Raw genomic sequence first — 15,627 nt, 5'->3', positions numbered from 1 at the left:
AAAACTGTAAAAGTACGTAATTTAGTTGTTCGATCTGCGGTCTGCAGGAGCACTTACTCAGTATGAAAGAGATATGCAAATGCGCACATTACAGTGATCCAGTATCGGCCAATAAAAAAGTTTGATGGGTTTCACAATTGAGTTCAAAGTAAACTATCGACGAACTATCAGCGGACCGCTTGATCAGTATGGCGCTCTTCCCCACCTGCAGACTTGCCGATCGTTTCATCGGCCGACTCGGCCGATAGCTTCAGTTCGCTCCGCGTTGGATGCGGGAAAGGTCGTGGTACGTACATGATGGATTCAACCCCGTTCTTGCTTGTCGAAACATATATTGAAAAATTAATTCAAGAAATTGAAAAAAGGCCCGCGCTTTATAAAAAACTTAAAACATTACTTTGATGCCTATCAGAAGAAAAAACTATGGGAAGAAGTCTGTGAAGCAGTTGTTCCTAATTGCAATCATTTAGTGCCGAAGATAAAGCAAAACAAGGTAGACATAATATATAATTTTTCTTTCACATGTACCAAATACCACATTAGTTAAATCACTTCGTTGTATGTATTGACAGGAAATAGCGCCCACTGGAGAAATGAACGATGAATATGACGACATAAACTGCCGCACATTATCTATATTATTTCTTCCTCGGTTGTTTTCATTTATTGCTAATTAGTTATTCCTGGGACAACTGTAGCGAGTATCTGCCGTCTATAAGCTTAAAGGCCGCTAAATGACATTTGGTCATTTTTTACTTTTTAATGCCATAGTACTTTAAAACAAATCTCTATCGATCTGTCTAGAAACGATTATTATTATCTTTTAAACGGTAAAAGATAGATCTTTTACCGTTTAAAAGATAGTTTAAAGCTGCTAAAAACAAAAAAAAAACAAAACAAATACTTTATATCGCATAAAGATCGCTAAACAGCACTACTAGATTAAAAAGCAGCTATAGTACTTTATGATTTGTCTCGATTGAAAATTTTTACTATGAATGCTAAACTAAAACACAGCTATTATTTAACAAATAACTAAAAGACAGCAAAAGTATTTTAGCAGCTTTTTCTCTTGGTTACATTGAAGTGTAATATCTTGCATAGACTTAACTAAAAGACGATTATACGCTTTTATGTAACTAAAAAACAGTTAGAACCATTTAGCAGCCTTTAAGCGTTGTATTTTTACTAATTTTACAATAGATAAACTAGTATAGAAAGCCATTTTAGTCCGTACGCAAAGTAAAATAATATTTTTTATATATCTCGCATAAGAAAAAAGCCGTTAAATAGCAATACATCGCTAAAAAGTGGCAAACGACGCAAGCTACCGCGCACCTCTTAGTGATTTTTTCGTATTGCGGGGGACGCGCCTGAGCACGGCACGGCGGGCGAGGGTGAGCCGGCAAGTGCGAACAAAAATATCAACGAGGGAGGATGTTTGCTGGCGTCGCTTTTCGCGCCAAAATCATCAGTCATCATGGCGGGAAGGTTTCCAAGGTACGTATTTTATTTTATTGTGTAGTTATTTCAAACCAATAAAGCAATCCAATGCGATTTATTATGATAGAATGTTTTGTTTACAGCAAAATAGTACGCGGAGGGGATATTAGAGATCGTTCATACGCATATAAATGTGCCACATAAGACTACAGGATATAATGGAGAAAAATATTTTTTGAGTTTTATCGATGATTACAGCAAATTAGTCAAAGTTTGTTGTATCAGATCAAAGGATGAGGTATATGACTACTTGGTGCAATATGTAAGTGAAATACAAAATTTAACAGGGAAGATGATAAAGGAACTGCGATGTGACAATGGAAAAGAATATATGAATTCAAGAGTGTTTCAGTTCGCAAAAGAGAAAGGAATAATAATAAAACCCTGTCCAGCATATGTTCATCAATTAGATGGAACAGCAGAGAGATACAATCGTGCATTAATGAATATGGGTAGATGTCTTTTATCAGAAGCAAAGGTAGAAAGAAGATTTTGGTCAGAAATAATTAAAACAGCTGCTTATCTTAAAAACAGAACTTTAACTAACACTATTGAAAGGAAAACGCCGCGGAAGTGTAGACAGATGTGACAGAGACTGGACAGATCACTGCGGTCAAAAATTCTTTCTTAATGAGAAAATTAACATAAATTCTCGAAGAATTACATGTAGACCAATAACGGTAAAGAGAACGAATAGTTTTAGGGATATTGTAGCGCAAAAAATATGTAAAGTAGATATGATGGCACAGGATCCAGATGTAATCTATAATTCAGTTTTCAAATTAATTTTAGATGAATTCTATAACATTTTTAAACTTAAAACTTTCGATGTAAATGTAAACTTAAAATTTAGTGAATGGGCCTTTGAAGGTATTTATAAGAGTAGAAATAGGTTGCACGAACTGTACAGTATGAAGCAATGGAAGCAGGAGACTAGATTTTTGAATTATGTAAAAGAATAATTTAAAACTTTTAAAGCTGTTTGTAAGGTTGCTAAATCAAAATATATCAAAGATAAAATTATTAATTCTGATGATAAAATTAAATGCATATGGAACATAATTAATAGTATCTGTGGGAAACGTAATAAGCAAACTATACCAATCGAATTAAATATAAATGGTGCTGTTGTAAGCTCGGATGACAAGTTGGCTAATGTCTTTGAAGCCTTTTTCGATAAAATACCATTGACTTAACTTCTCGACTGAATTCATCTTCAACTGATTCTACCCAACTTCTTAAAAATAACGTAAGCAAATGTAATGTTGATTTTTCATTCTCGCAAGTTGATTCTTTAGATATTCTAAAAGCTTTTAAGAGTCTTAATATTAAAAAAACAAATGATCTGTGGGGCATTTCAGTTAAATTAATTAGTTCTATCATTGATGACCTCGCTCCGTACTTAGCTTTAATTTTTAACAATGCTATTAAAGTGGGGTCTTTTCCAGATTTGCTAAAATGTAGTAAAGTTTTACCGTTTTAGTCGTTCTACGACAGATGCTGGTGTGGCACTTCTCAAACATATATATGACGCCTGGGAAAGATCACAAAATGCTATTAGTATATTTTGTGATCTATCAAAGGCATTCGATTGCGTGGACCACGGGATCTTATTAAGTAAACTTGAGTGTTACGGCGTTAATGGTAAAGCTCTTAATCTAATTGCTTCATATCTATCTAATAGAATTCAACACGTATCAATAAACGGAACGAAGTCTTCTGGATCTGTGCTAAAAATGGGCGTCCCACAGGGGTCGATTCTGGGTGCATTTCTTTTATTAATATATATAAATGATCTGCCATTTTATATTAAATATATTTGTGATATAGTGCTATTTGCAGATGACACTTCTCTAATATTTAAAGTTGATAGGAAAAAAGTACATTATGATGACGTGAACGCTTCTTATTCGCGAATTCAAGATTGGTTTAAAATAAACAACTTTTTGAATATCATATCAAAAATTGACCGCTCCAGCGGGCGGCGCGTGTCGGCGCTCTAGCCAATTAAGCTATGGAAAGATATCACGGTCAGTCGGAGACGCGGGTTCGAACCCCGCTGGAGCGGTCAATTTTTGATATGATATTCAAAAAATGTTTAGAATTCCTAAATAAAATCGTAGATATTAATAAACAACTTGGTTTTGACCGCCAAAAAATCCAAGTGCGTTGTGTTTTCGTTACCTAACGTTAAGCATCCAAATTATAATTTTATAATAAATAACTAGAGGCTTATTGTCAATGATACTACAGTTTTCTTAGGGATACATTTGGACTCAAAACTTCAGTGGAATTCCCATTTGTCATCCTTGAATGGTAGACTCAGCTCCGCGGCATTCGCAGTTAGAAAAGTACGACACTGGACCGACGTTGCAACTGCACGCTTAATATATTTTAGATATTTCCATAGTGTTATGTCTTACGGCCTGTTACTGTGGGGTAATGCTGCAGATATTGAGACTATATTTATCTTGCAAAAAAGGGCTATTCGCGGCATTTACGATCTTGAAGCTCGAGTCTCCCTACGGGATGTTTTCCAAAAGGTGGACATATTAACGATAGCGTCGCAGTATATTTATAACAATATTATGTATATCCACCAAAATATTCATTGTTTTGAAATAAATAGTAATAATCGCATTGTAAACACGAGAAGGAATAAAAAAATTGTAACTCCAAGTTTCCGACTGCGCAAAGTAAACGTTTCCTTTCTGGGTCATGGCATTCGCATGTATAATAAAATACCACAAACGATTTTGGAATTGTCTCAACATAAATTTAAAGTTTTTATTAAAAAAAAAATAATAGATAAAGCTTATTACTCGGTGCTAGATTACATAGTTGATGAAGATGTGTGGACTTAGTGACGCTGTATTTCATGCAACATGTTTCTAATTTTGTACTAAAACAGAGTTTATATATTATTTTCAAAAGAGTAACTGCGGAGTTTCTTGCCGATTCTTTTCTGCAGAGTCTACATTCCGAATCGGTGGTAGCTTCACTTTTACAAAAATAATGATTTATTTTTAAAGTTTTAATTTGTAAAATGATGATTCGAAAGTGCTCTTAGAGCCAATTTGAATAAAACTATTTTTGATTTTGATTTTGAAATGATGTTTGGAAAATGTATCCGTCTGTTGAATTCGTCATAAATTTTAATCCAGTCATCTTCTTGTTTATTTGCCATATACAATGGTTGGAGTATATTCCATATTTGCTCACATGTAGTTTTAGTAATATCTCGTATTGTAGAAGCTCCCATTAGATAATCCAAAGACAACGCATTGAAGCTAGCTCCAGTAGCCAGATATCTGTAAGATATTAATAAAATTGTGAATTTTGCAGGTCACGAAGTGCAAAAAAAAATGTCAAATTTACGTACTTGCTTTCGTCGAGAATTGAACGCACAAAAAAACACTAAATGGGGACAAGCTGCAACTAAGAGTCGTAAATATGTCTACTTTCAGCAGTTATTATTTTTACTTCCTTGTAAGAAAGGGACTATCGGAAGGTTGCCCAGAACCCGAGGGTACTCATGAAAATGATGAAGATGTTGCCGAACCTGCTCCTTCAACTTCTACAGGTATTTATGATTTATAAATAATTTATTGCAATGCTCAAATAATTGTAATTTTAATAGAACCCAATAAAAGTTAATTACTTAATTTTATTATTAAATTTATTATTATTAGGGTTTGTTTCACAATATACGAGTAAAGTAGCGCCTATAGCTATTTGACAAATTAATTATGTGACACATAAAAGTTCTAGTTACTCATGATTGCGTTTCACCATCATCTTACCTATAAATTTATTTGGCACATAGCTGTTTGCCACTTACTGGATTTGGCAACCTCGCATTTTATAGTTCCGTTTTGCGAAATACATGTTTTAGAAAAACATTCTGTGTTGTAAATACATATGAAAATATGTTATAATCGTTCCAATGTATGGTTTATACTATTCTTTATACATTTTATATACATACAGCTTGAATTTATTGATCAAAACAGAATATACATTATTTTTTGTATTACTGTGGCCAGAACGTTAAACTGTCAAGTGAACAAACGTTAAAGTTGAAAACTGAAATGTTATAGAATATCGTACCGTGATATCGTCATTACGTTTTAATATTTCTATATTCGTGTTAGTTAATTACAAACGCATATTTATATAATAATGGCTCGAAAACGCGAAAGAAGTGTCAATTTTTCTAGAGAAGAAGTTGACACTTTAATAAAGTTGGTGGAAAAAAATAAACTCGTTATTGGAAACAGAAAGAGTGATACGGTAACGTGGGCCGAAAAAGAACGTTGCTGGAAAACAATTGAAATCGATTTCAACTCTGCTAGTGGCGTTACTTTTCGTAGTGCTAAAACATTACGCTTAAAATACGAAGGCATCAAACGAGATACCGGGAAAAAGTCAGCATTAATACGGGCGAGACATATCAAACTGGAAGAGGTCCGAGTTCAGCGCCTGTCTTGACTCCCAGTGAAGTCAAAGTAAAAGAAATAATTTTATTGTCAGTTGATGGCATGTACAGCAAGTTTGATTCAGATCACGTACCGAATACAGTGGGTAAGTGATAAATTGAATCGTGTTGGTATATACTGCCCGTTGCTCTATAATAAGAGGCCCGAACTCACCATTACCACCATATTTTTTTATTACAGTGTCCTTGGAACAATCACAAAATACTTGCAACTCTTCTGGTCTTGGTACAGTGGACACAGACACACTTATATTAAATAAACAAAATCAAGATGGTATGTTTTTCATATTATTTAAAAAAATATATACATATCTGTTATTTCATCGTAGTTTTGATGATTTTATACATATAACCAATTCATATTTATCGTTTCAGATATCGTGACTTGTCCTTCTGTTGAATCAGAAGAGGTACAATGTGTGGAAAACAATATTAAGGAAACACCTGTTCGTCCGTTGTAACGATCTTTGTGTAAGTTTAAAAATTATTCATGATTTAATTATAATAAATTTAAAATGTTTAAAACAAGTGTTAATTCTATGGTTAAAAAGAATTTCATATCTAACATGTAACATGACGCCGCGTTGGCGCAACGATTACAGTCATGGATGGTACCTGTTGCGCTGGCGGTTGCGGGTTCGATCCCCGCACATGACTAACATTTGTATTGGCCAAACAGGTGTTTGCCGTGGTCTGGGTGTTTGTGCAGTCTTTGTGGGTCTTCCCACCGTGCCTCGGAGAGCACGTTAAGCCGTCGGTCCTGGTTGTTATCATGCACACCTGATAGCGATCGTTACTCATAGTAGGGAATATATCCGCCAACTCGCATTGGAGCAGCGTGATGGATTAAGCTCTGAACCTTCTCCTACATGGGGAAAGAGGCCTATGCCCAGTAGTGGAATATAACAGGCTGAGTGCGATCTAACATGTGAGTGACACCACTTAGGAAGACTTGAGATTTCATTATGAATTTCTTCATACATATATTTTTATTTCATAATAGATGTAAACTTGTATTTTATGTCCAATAAATATGTGAACAAATCTACTTACACATTTATATGTATTTGTACAGTACCTTTATTAGTTTATATTTTGAAATAAACATTTTTACAGTATGTCTAAAGTTTTTTTTATTTCATTTTTCTTTCATATAAATATTTGTCAAAGCTGTTATTTCTTATCTATTACAGTTGACCATCTTGAAAAGAATTCAGAAGTAGATGAAAACAATAAGAGATGGTCTCAGTGGAAGCCTGCGTCTTTAAGATCAAAAAAGCACCCGGCTTTGTGTGAGTTTTTGAGGCAATATTGTACTTTTCCATATTTATATTTTTACTGTGTATTTACAACATAACTTTGTATTTTTTAACTATAACAAAACCTAAAAACCTTTTGAGAAAGTAGCAGAATCTGAATTAGAAATTATTGAATTACAAAAGACAATTCTTGAAGAGGAATTGATAAATAATAGAAAGAAATTTAACTTTGAAGAAAAAGAAATGGAGCAACGACAGAAAGAATGGGAGGAACAAAAAATGAGGTGGAACTTCGAAGAAGAAGAAAGGCAACACAAGAGGGAATTGTGGGCCTTGGAGAAAGAATCAATGTTAAAAAAATTAAAAGAATAATAAAATATTTTTATATGTATATTTTACTATATTTTACTTTATATCCATCAAAACTTAGGAAATTAAGGTTATCTTAACAAAAATGCAAAGTAATCATTAATTAAATGGTTTCTTACATTGTCATCTTGAATGTTTCTATTTAATTCGGTTTCTGTTTCTGTAAAATGATCAAATATTTGTTCTTCGAAAGATCATCTTTCATTTCAATTGCAATGTTGTGCAAAACTGTACAGGCCACAATTATAGGTTGGACACGAGAAACAACTAATATTTTTTTTTTAGATAATACTGGAAACCTATTTTTCCATACACCATAGGTCCGTTCCACAATATTCCTGCTTCTTATTTGTGATTCATTTTAAAGATAAAATTTTTAAATATTCTGCAGGTGTAATTGGATTTTGGAGTGGTCTTAAAAGATAAAATGTATTTTCATACCCCTTATCTCCAACAATTAGACTATTACCAAATTCTTTATTCATAAACCTTTGTTTTATCTTGGCATTATTAAATATAGTTTGGTCATGAGCTGCTCCAGGCCATCTAGCTACAATATCCATTTTCAAATTTGCACTGACCACAGTTTGAACATTAAAAGAAAATTGAGATTTTCTGTCCCGATAATTCTCAGCACTATCACCACCTAAAAATACAATTTTACATAGTAGACACTCAAAGCTAGATGGTGTTTTTTTTAACAAATAAATACTAGGTACACTGTTTCCTATTGCAACATGCATTGTAGCATATTTACCTGGCAATTTTATAGGTACATGAGTACAATCAATGGCACCAACAAGCCTTGGAAATCTTGCTATATCATAAAACTCTTGTTGTAAATTAATAACATCTCAAAATTTAATAAACTGTGGTCCTAATTTTGCAATTGCTTGGGAGACCATGTTCACAATCCGACTAGCAGAGATGCTTTACTTGTACCAGTAAAATCACCTACAACATTGAGAAAACTTCCAGTTGCATAATATTTTAATGTCAACAATAGTTTGATTATGGTTATAGTTTCTAACAAGTGTTGAAACTAAATTAATATATGTATATTTTATTGTGTGTTTATTCTATTAATAAAACATCCCATCTATTTGTTTCCTTGTTGGAGTGGCTGCTATTTATTTTTTTCTCAAAAATTTCATGAATGTTTCAGGAAAAGCGCTAACTAGTATTTTTTTGTTATTTACAGATAGAAATTGGCATTTCACCAACATGCCTCGCACATATAAGCCGGATCCAAGAGGTAAACGCTATAAAAAGTATGACGAAGCTATACTCTTAGGCGCCGTAGAAGAATATGGGAAGGGACAATATTCTTTAAAAACCGTTGCTGAAAAATATAAAATTAATAAATCTGTATTGTACAGGCCCTGCACAAGAACCATGAAAAAGCAGGGAGGACAAACAGTTTTGAGTGAAGAAACAGAATTGAATATAATTAAACATATAAAATTACAAATACTTTTTGAAAGGGCAAAAGAAAACTAATCGAAATACGAATAATGCTTAAAGCAGTGTGGTAGTGTTCGATTTGTATAATGTATATTTGTCTTTGTTTTTTTAATGTTATATATACGTCCTCAGTACAACTATATTGTATTGCATTGTGTAGTATCTATAATTATATTTATTGTATTGTCTAATTTATTTGTTCATAGTTTTAAGTGGAAACTTTGTTGGCTTGATTATTTTTTTTATGTCTCATGAACGAATTATATTCTTTGTGCTGTTTGTTTCCCAATAAAGAAAAAAAAAAAAAAGTAGTCTGCTACCCTGTTAGCACGTGGCGGCGTTTGGACGTAAGTAAGCGACCGCGCCATAACTTAATGTACCTCTATACACCTGTTTTGAGTCGTCAGAGCTAGGGCGTCCAGACGACGCGTAATTAAGAAGATAACTGTTGGTTAACTTTGGTAACGTTGGAAGTTTCTTAATATTTATGGTTTTGTATCACGTATTCATAGTAATTCACTAGTCAACTTGTATGTATCTCAACTCTTGAGAAAACTTTTCTCTACTGTCCAATTTTTTGGAACAGTCTTATCTGGTAAACAAACCCCTGTGAATTGTAATTTACGTTTTTTCCGCTTTTATCACTCACTTTCACAACACATTAGCTTACGGACATTTTAAAAGGCATTAAAAAACCTCTATCTAAAGGCTTAGTCATAGTGCACGCGGGCGGTGAAGCAGGTTTTGTGCTGAATGCTTTGCTGACGTTCAAAGCCCGTACAAAAAGCGGTGACTACCATGACAACATGAACTCGGAGAATTACGAGCGGTGGCTCCGTACTAAACTGATGCCGAATTTACTACCTAATTCAGTAGTCGTAGTCGACAATGCATCTTACCGCAACAGATAACTTGATGCTGAACCAACGTCCACTACAAGGAAAGCAGACATGGAAACCTGGCTCGAACAAAAAGGAATTACATTTGAAGAATCCATGCTAAAGCCGAAGTTGTACAACTTAATAAAAAATACAAAGAGCAATTTAAGAAATATAATAGCGATACCATATTAAACGAAGCAGGCTATTCTGTACTTCGTTTGCCCCCATATCATCCAGACCTAAATTCTATAGAAATGGCCTGGTCCCAAATAAAGGGATAGGTTGCCAATAAAAATGTATTTTAGAACCTTACACAGATAACTGACCTGGTTAATGAAAAAATAAATTAAATGGGAGTACAAGAATGGGGGAAATTATGCACTTTTATATATTCAAATATGTACTTTTTTGAAAAAAAAAATTTCTAATGTAACTCTGAATTCTTTTTCTTTAAAGTCTGCACTGAAATTTAAATTCAATTTCTCTAGCTCGGAAGTAAAGTGTCACCATTTGCCCAACCAAAAATTCAAAATAATACGTAGACCCTTTTTAACTGGCCACACTGAAAAAAAATGTACTATGTGAGTTAGGCAAGTAGGTTTAAAAGTTCCAGTTCATATTATGAGGATCATCATCAAAATGAATTTTTATTTCAGTTATTTCGTCATATTTTTTTTAATTCTTAAATCACATGTGATGAGTTTCAAAACGTTACCAACAAGATATTTATAATCTATAGTACGATGAGTTATGAGGAAGCAGGTAAAGTCCTTTTCATTAAAGAAGTCCCACAGAAGATTGTGGAACTAAATTTGACAGATCGGCCACGTTGTCGTTTGTCGATGTTATCAAGTTCGTTTGTTGTGGTAGATGTTTGTGAGTTTTTAATTATATTAGTGCGTTAACAAGTATTTTTCGTGATGCCTAAAGTTGTAAAAAGTTCGGGTCGAGAAATGATATTGAAGGTGAAGGAGTTCCGTGAAGCGGAACAAAAGAATCAAGGTATTTTAATACCACTAAACAATATTCGCAAGAGAGTCGTCGCAATGACAGGTATGTTTGAGGGTTGCCGTGCAATGATTTTATGCCGTTTTGTTGTATTTTTTGGAATTAGTACTTTTTTAATAAATCGATATTTGAAAAAAAAACTCGAAAGTTATAATACGTATAATTTAATTTTAGTATTTTTTATTAATTGTTCTTAATTTGATGTGTCCGAAAAAACTGTGACCGAAATTACAAAAGAAGGTATAACAGCAGCGAGTACTTCAAAAAAAAAAAAATTGTCACACCAGGGAAGAGTCGTTCGCACCCCAAAAAGTTGGACTTGGATGGGTTTGATCTGTGCGCCATACGGGAAAAAAATCAGTTTTTATATTGTGAGGAAGGAGTTACGAACATTGGGTAAATTACGCGTCGCATTGAGAAAAGATATAAATTTTCAGGGAAGCATCACAACATTGCACAGAATACTATATAATATTGGTTTCAAGTATAAGCGATGCCAATCCAAACGGAAACTTCTCATGGAACGCTATGACATAATCGCATGGCGTGCAAGATATTTGGAAAAAATCCGAAGAAATCGCACTGTGCCAAAAAGACCTATTGTATATTTAGACGAAACCTATATACCATAATACTTACCATAAAAAAGGTTGTTGGCAAAGTGAGGAGGAGCCGGGTCTGTTGGTCTCAAAATATGAAAGGAGTCGCTGGATAATCGCTCATGCAGGGACAGAAAATGACTTCATAAATGATGCATTTTTGATGTTCAAATCCCAACCAAAGTCTTTCGATTATCACGACGACATGAATTCCACTTTCCTAAAATGGCTCAGGGAAAAACTGATCCCTAACCTTCCTAAAAGGTCTCTTGTGGTAATGGACAATGATCCTTATCACTGTACACAACTGAACAAAGCGCCCACAATGTCGAATATCAAAAGTAATATGTAAGAGTGGCTGCGAGGAAAGGGTATCTATTTTGAAAATACCTGAACAAAAACGGTATTCTTTGATCTAATCAAACAAAATAAAGGTTTACCGAAATATGCTATGGATGAATTATTGAAAGCTCACAACCATCAATTTTTGAATTGATCCGCCTTATCATTGCGATCTCAACCCGATTGAAAAAATCTGAGCCTTATGAAAAGAAATAACTTCGATGCTTGTGCAATTCGGCAAAAAATTGTGTCATTTCACGTTGTACAAAAAGAAATTCCTACATAATTCTTTCCTAGAAGGAGTTATCCCTGGCTTCCGTGGTCGTGAACATGGACGCATAAACAGAGATGATGAAGATGTTACCCTGGAGGAGTTGCGTCGTGATCCAACTACAAGCCAAAGACAACTGGCAAGGCGTACGGGTATACCCAGGATTAGAATTCATAGAACTATTTGAGCTAACCAACTTCATCTCTACCATTATCAAAAGGTTCAAGCTTTGAAACCAGAAGATTATCCTAGAAGAATGGCATTCTGTAGAGAAATGTTGAGGGGAGATCGGGAGGATCCAAATTCTTTTTGATAGCGTTTTGTGGACCGATGAAAGTCGGTTTGAGCGAATTGGATTATTTAATATGCATAACACGCATTATTATGCAGTGACCAATCCCAACTTAGTGAGAGAGTCAAATTTCCAGGAACGCTATAGCGTTAATTTGTGGAGTGGAATTGTCAACAAAGAGTTTGTGGGCCCGTTCGAGTTGCCATTAAGGTTGAATGCTGACATTTATTTAAATTTCATTCAAAATGAATTACCCGGTCTGTTGAGACATCTGCCAGATAATTTAAGGGAGCGCATGTGGCTACAACACGACGGAGCTACCTCCCACTTTGCTCTGCGGGTAGGAAACCATTTAAACGCGCCGCGGTTGCAGCATCCACTGGCCAGCCCGTTTACCCAACTTGAACCCCGTTGATTTTATTTATTTGGGGATACTTTAAGGAGATTGTGTACACACGGGAGAGCATATCGGAGCGAGATTTAAGAAGAAAAATTCAAGTGGCTATAACAGTCATTATACAAAACCGGCAGCCATTTAATAGGCTGCGAAAAACTTTTTACGCAGATGCAGATTATGTTTAGCGCAAGGCGCACGCCATTTCGAAAACCTTTTGTAAAAAATAAAACAATATGTTAATTATTTATGTTGTTTTATTAATTCTCCAAACTTTTTATTAAGATATAAACTTAAAAACTAAATAACCACAAAAAACTCAATAAATTGACATTACAATTAAGTTTTCACAGAATTTTTTCGAAAATCAATATTTTGCCGAAAATTTAAAAAAAACTACAGAAAAAGTGAAATAAAAAATACAGTCTAATTATTCACACTACATGGGCCTATAGCACGATAGGTAGGTTATTACGCTATACCTATACCAAATTTCATTAAATCATAATTTCTAAACCATAAGTTTTCGTAAAGTTTGTTTTAAATGATCATTCATGATGCTCTCAAGCTGAAAAAAATTTTTGGACCACTGTAAACGAGCCATATTCTGGTTCCTACAAATATATACCTAGTCCATAATCTTCAAACTTCAGACTCCTATAAAATCCCCAAAAATACACACTTTTAGACTAAAAATTTACAAAAATTAACAATTTTAAACTAAAAAAGGAAAGACTGGAAAATAAACAACAATCTGAGCCACAACAAGATCCATGTGAAATGTTTCTTTTAAGTTTAGTGCCATGTATGAAATCCATGTCTGAGCAACAACAATTGAGCCTACAAAGAGGTATGCTAGAGCTAATAGAAAAGCTTAAGTACAGGAAGTTCCCACCTCGAGCATTGGATATGAGTTCGACAAAGCAAATTTATCCATCATATTATTCAAATTATTCTCCAATTATACATGGCCACGCTTCGCATCAGGAAACCGAGATTCCTTAATCTGAAAACGTATACGTGATTCCTTTGCAAACAGAATCTCAAAATGAAAATCAATGACGCAATAGTAGGATTAAAATCGTACGTACCTTAAAGTGATAAGTAAACACTCTTAAGCTGGAATACACTCTCTGAAGTAGTGTGTAGGGTGTATTTTGTTTTGTTAAACGTGATTGAACTGAATTTAATAATAACTTGTATGTGTTTTCAGACATTCCAAAGGTAGTTATATAAAGAATAAACGCTCTTTCGGGCGCAGCTGACATAATTGGCAAACATACAGGAGAACTTCTATTATTAGGCATTAAAAATAAATAGTGCCTTATCTGTGCTCGTGCAAAAAATAAAGTGTTAACCCTCCAGAACACAAATGTTTTAAATAATACAGTGGTCATCCACAAACATGGAGAGTGAAATAATTGTGTAAGGATTTCACGAATCCATAAGAATTTACAATTTAATTTACGGAAAAAAAATGTTTGGAAAAACGTTTACATAAGATGATACCGTTGTTGGGATATCCTTTTAAGAGCCATTTCACAATTTTTCGCTCTGCAAGTTTCGGTAAATTTGGTCGCAATCGGCTCGTACGACTCGCGCGATCTTTGTGTTACTTGGTATAGTGTGACCACCAAAAAACCATCTTGGTCTTTTTCTAATGTATAATAAAAATTAATAACTATGGTACAAAATGTTTTTTACATAATTAATTTGTTAAAAATTTCAAGTGTGTTATATAACAATAGTCAATAAATTTAAGAATAAAAATCTATTTTATGATACAATTATTTTTTTAAATTGATTGAGTTTTTTGAGTTTACGAATGAATCTAATATCTACCCCGGCGTGCGGTGACCCCGCCGTCGGGTAGAGGTTTCCCTTTCGCTCTACGCCTCAATCTCGTAACCCCGCGCATGGTGTCGTGGTCCTGTCTCGCGGCCTCGTGCGGGACCGAGGGTCTATTCTTAACCGGCCGGACCAAGAGGAAGAAGACCTCTATAAAAATTAACCCAAATCCCAAGCGGCGACACAGCGCGAAGGGATGCGTGGCCAATGCAAGGTTCGGTCAATCTGTGTCAAAAACAAACATGGACACTTATAACAAAACGGAACTACCCCAGGAGGGTACCGGCGCCTCCGGCGTCGGAGAATCCCTCCGTGCTTCGGCACGCTGCCCGATCGATTCTGGGGAGGGCAAAAAACGTGTTGGTGTTTCCGATCTTACCGGTGTACACAGTGAGAGGCCCGAGAAGGGCGGTGATGATGTAAGCCCCGAGAAGGGCGGTGAAGACGTTGGGCCCGAGAAGGGCAGAGTTATTATCGGAGTTACAGACGAGACGAGGCAGCCGCGAGTTGTCCTCACTCGTGTGGACAGCGTCGGCTCTGTCTCCTCGGTCGACGGGAGGTTTTGGGGGGCGGGATCAGATTCCGACGACAATATGTCGTTGGGATCGTCCTGCCGCCGAAAATCTAAGTTCAGAAAGAGGATCCTGTCTCCGGATTCCTCTGAAGATGAAAAAGAGCGGAAAAGGACGACGCCTGGCAGGGGCCGAGGTCGACCGGCTACAACCGGCCAATATGTCGGACTGGCCGAAGCCAAACGTCGCCTCAACGAGGAGAAGGAGCGAGAATTAAAAATCCAGGCGGAGAGTGAGTTGGCCGACATGACGCGGGCGGTCCAAACCATGACAAGCTCGCGTCAGTCGGACATGTCACTCAGCGACGACGCCGAAAGGGCCTCGACG

The 15,627-nt window shown here is 35.3% G+C and overlaps 2 long non-coding RNA genes across 2 annotated transcripts; one reads left to right on the top strand and one right to left on the bottom strand.

Moving 5' to 3' along the window:
• The first annotated feature begins 6,202 nt into the window (after positions 1-6,202).
• Positions 6,203-6,459, top strand: LOC123663008. Its single transcript, XR_006744597.1, has 2 exons — positions 6,203-6,275; positions 6,377-6,459. It is a non-coding gene; the product is annotated as an uncharacterized LOC123663008 (long non-coding RNA).
• Positions 6,460-13,119: 6,660 nt separating this feature from the next.
• LOC123663009 lies at positions 13,120-13,764 on the bottom strand. The gene is made up of 2 exons (XR_006744598.1): positions 13,363-13,764; positions 13,120-13,329 (listed from the first exon to the last, which is right to left on the bottom strand). It is a non-coding gene; the product is annotated as an uncharacterized LOC123663009 (long non-coding RNA).
• Between the last annotated feature and the right edge of the window lie 1,863 nt (positions 13,765-15,627).

Source organism: Melitaea cinxia, chromosome 19 (assembly GCF_905220565.1).
Source record: "Melitaea cinxia chromosome 19, ilMelCinx1.1, whole genome shotgun sequence".
In the NCBI taxonomy this organism is placed as follows: domain Eukaryota; kingdom Metazoa; phylum Arthropoda; class Insecta; order Lepidoptera; family Nymphalidae; genus Melitaea; species Melitaea cinxia.
The sequence above is the reverse complement of the archived record's forward strand: the minus strand, read 5'-3'. Positions and strand labels throughout refer to the sequence as shown.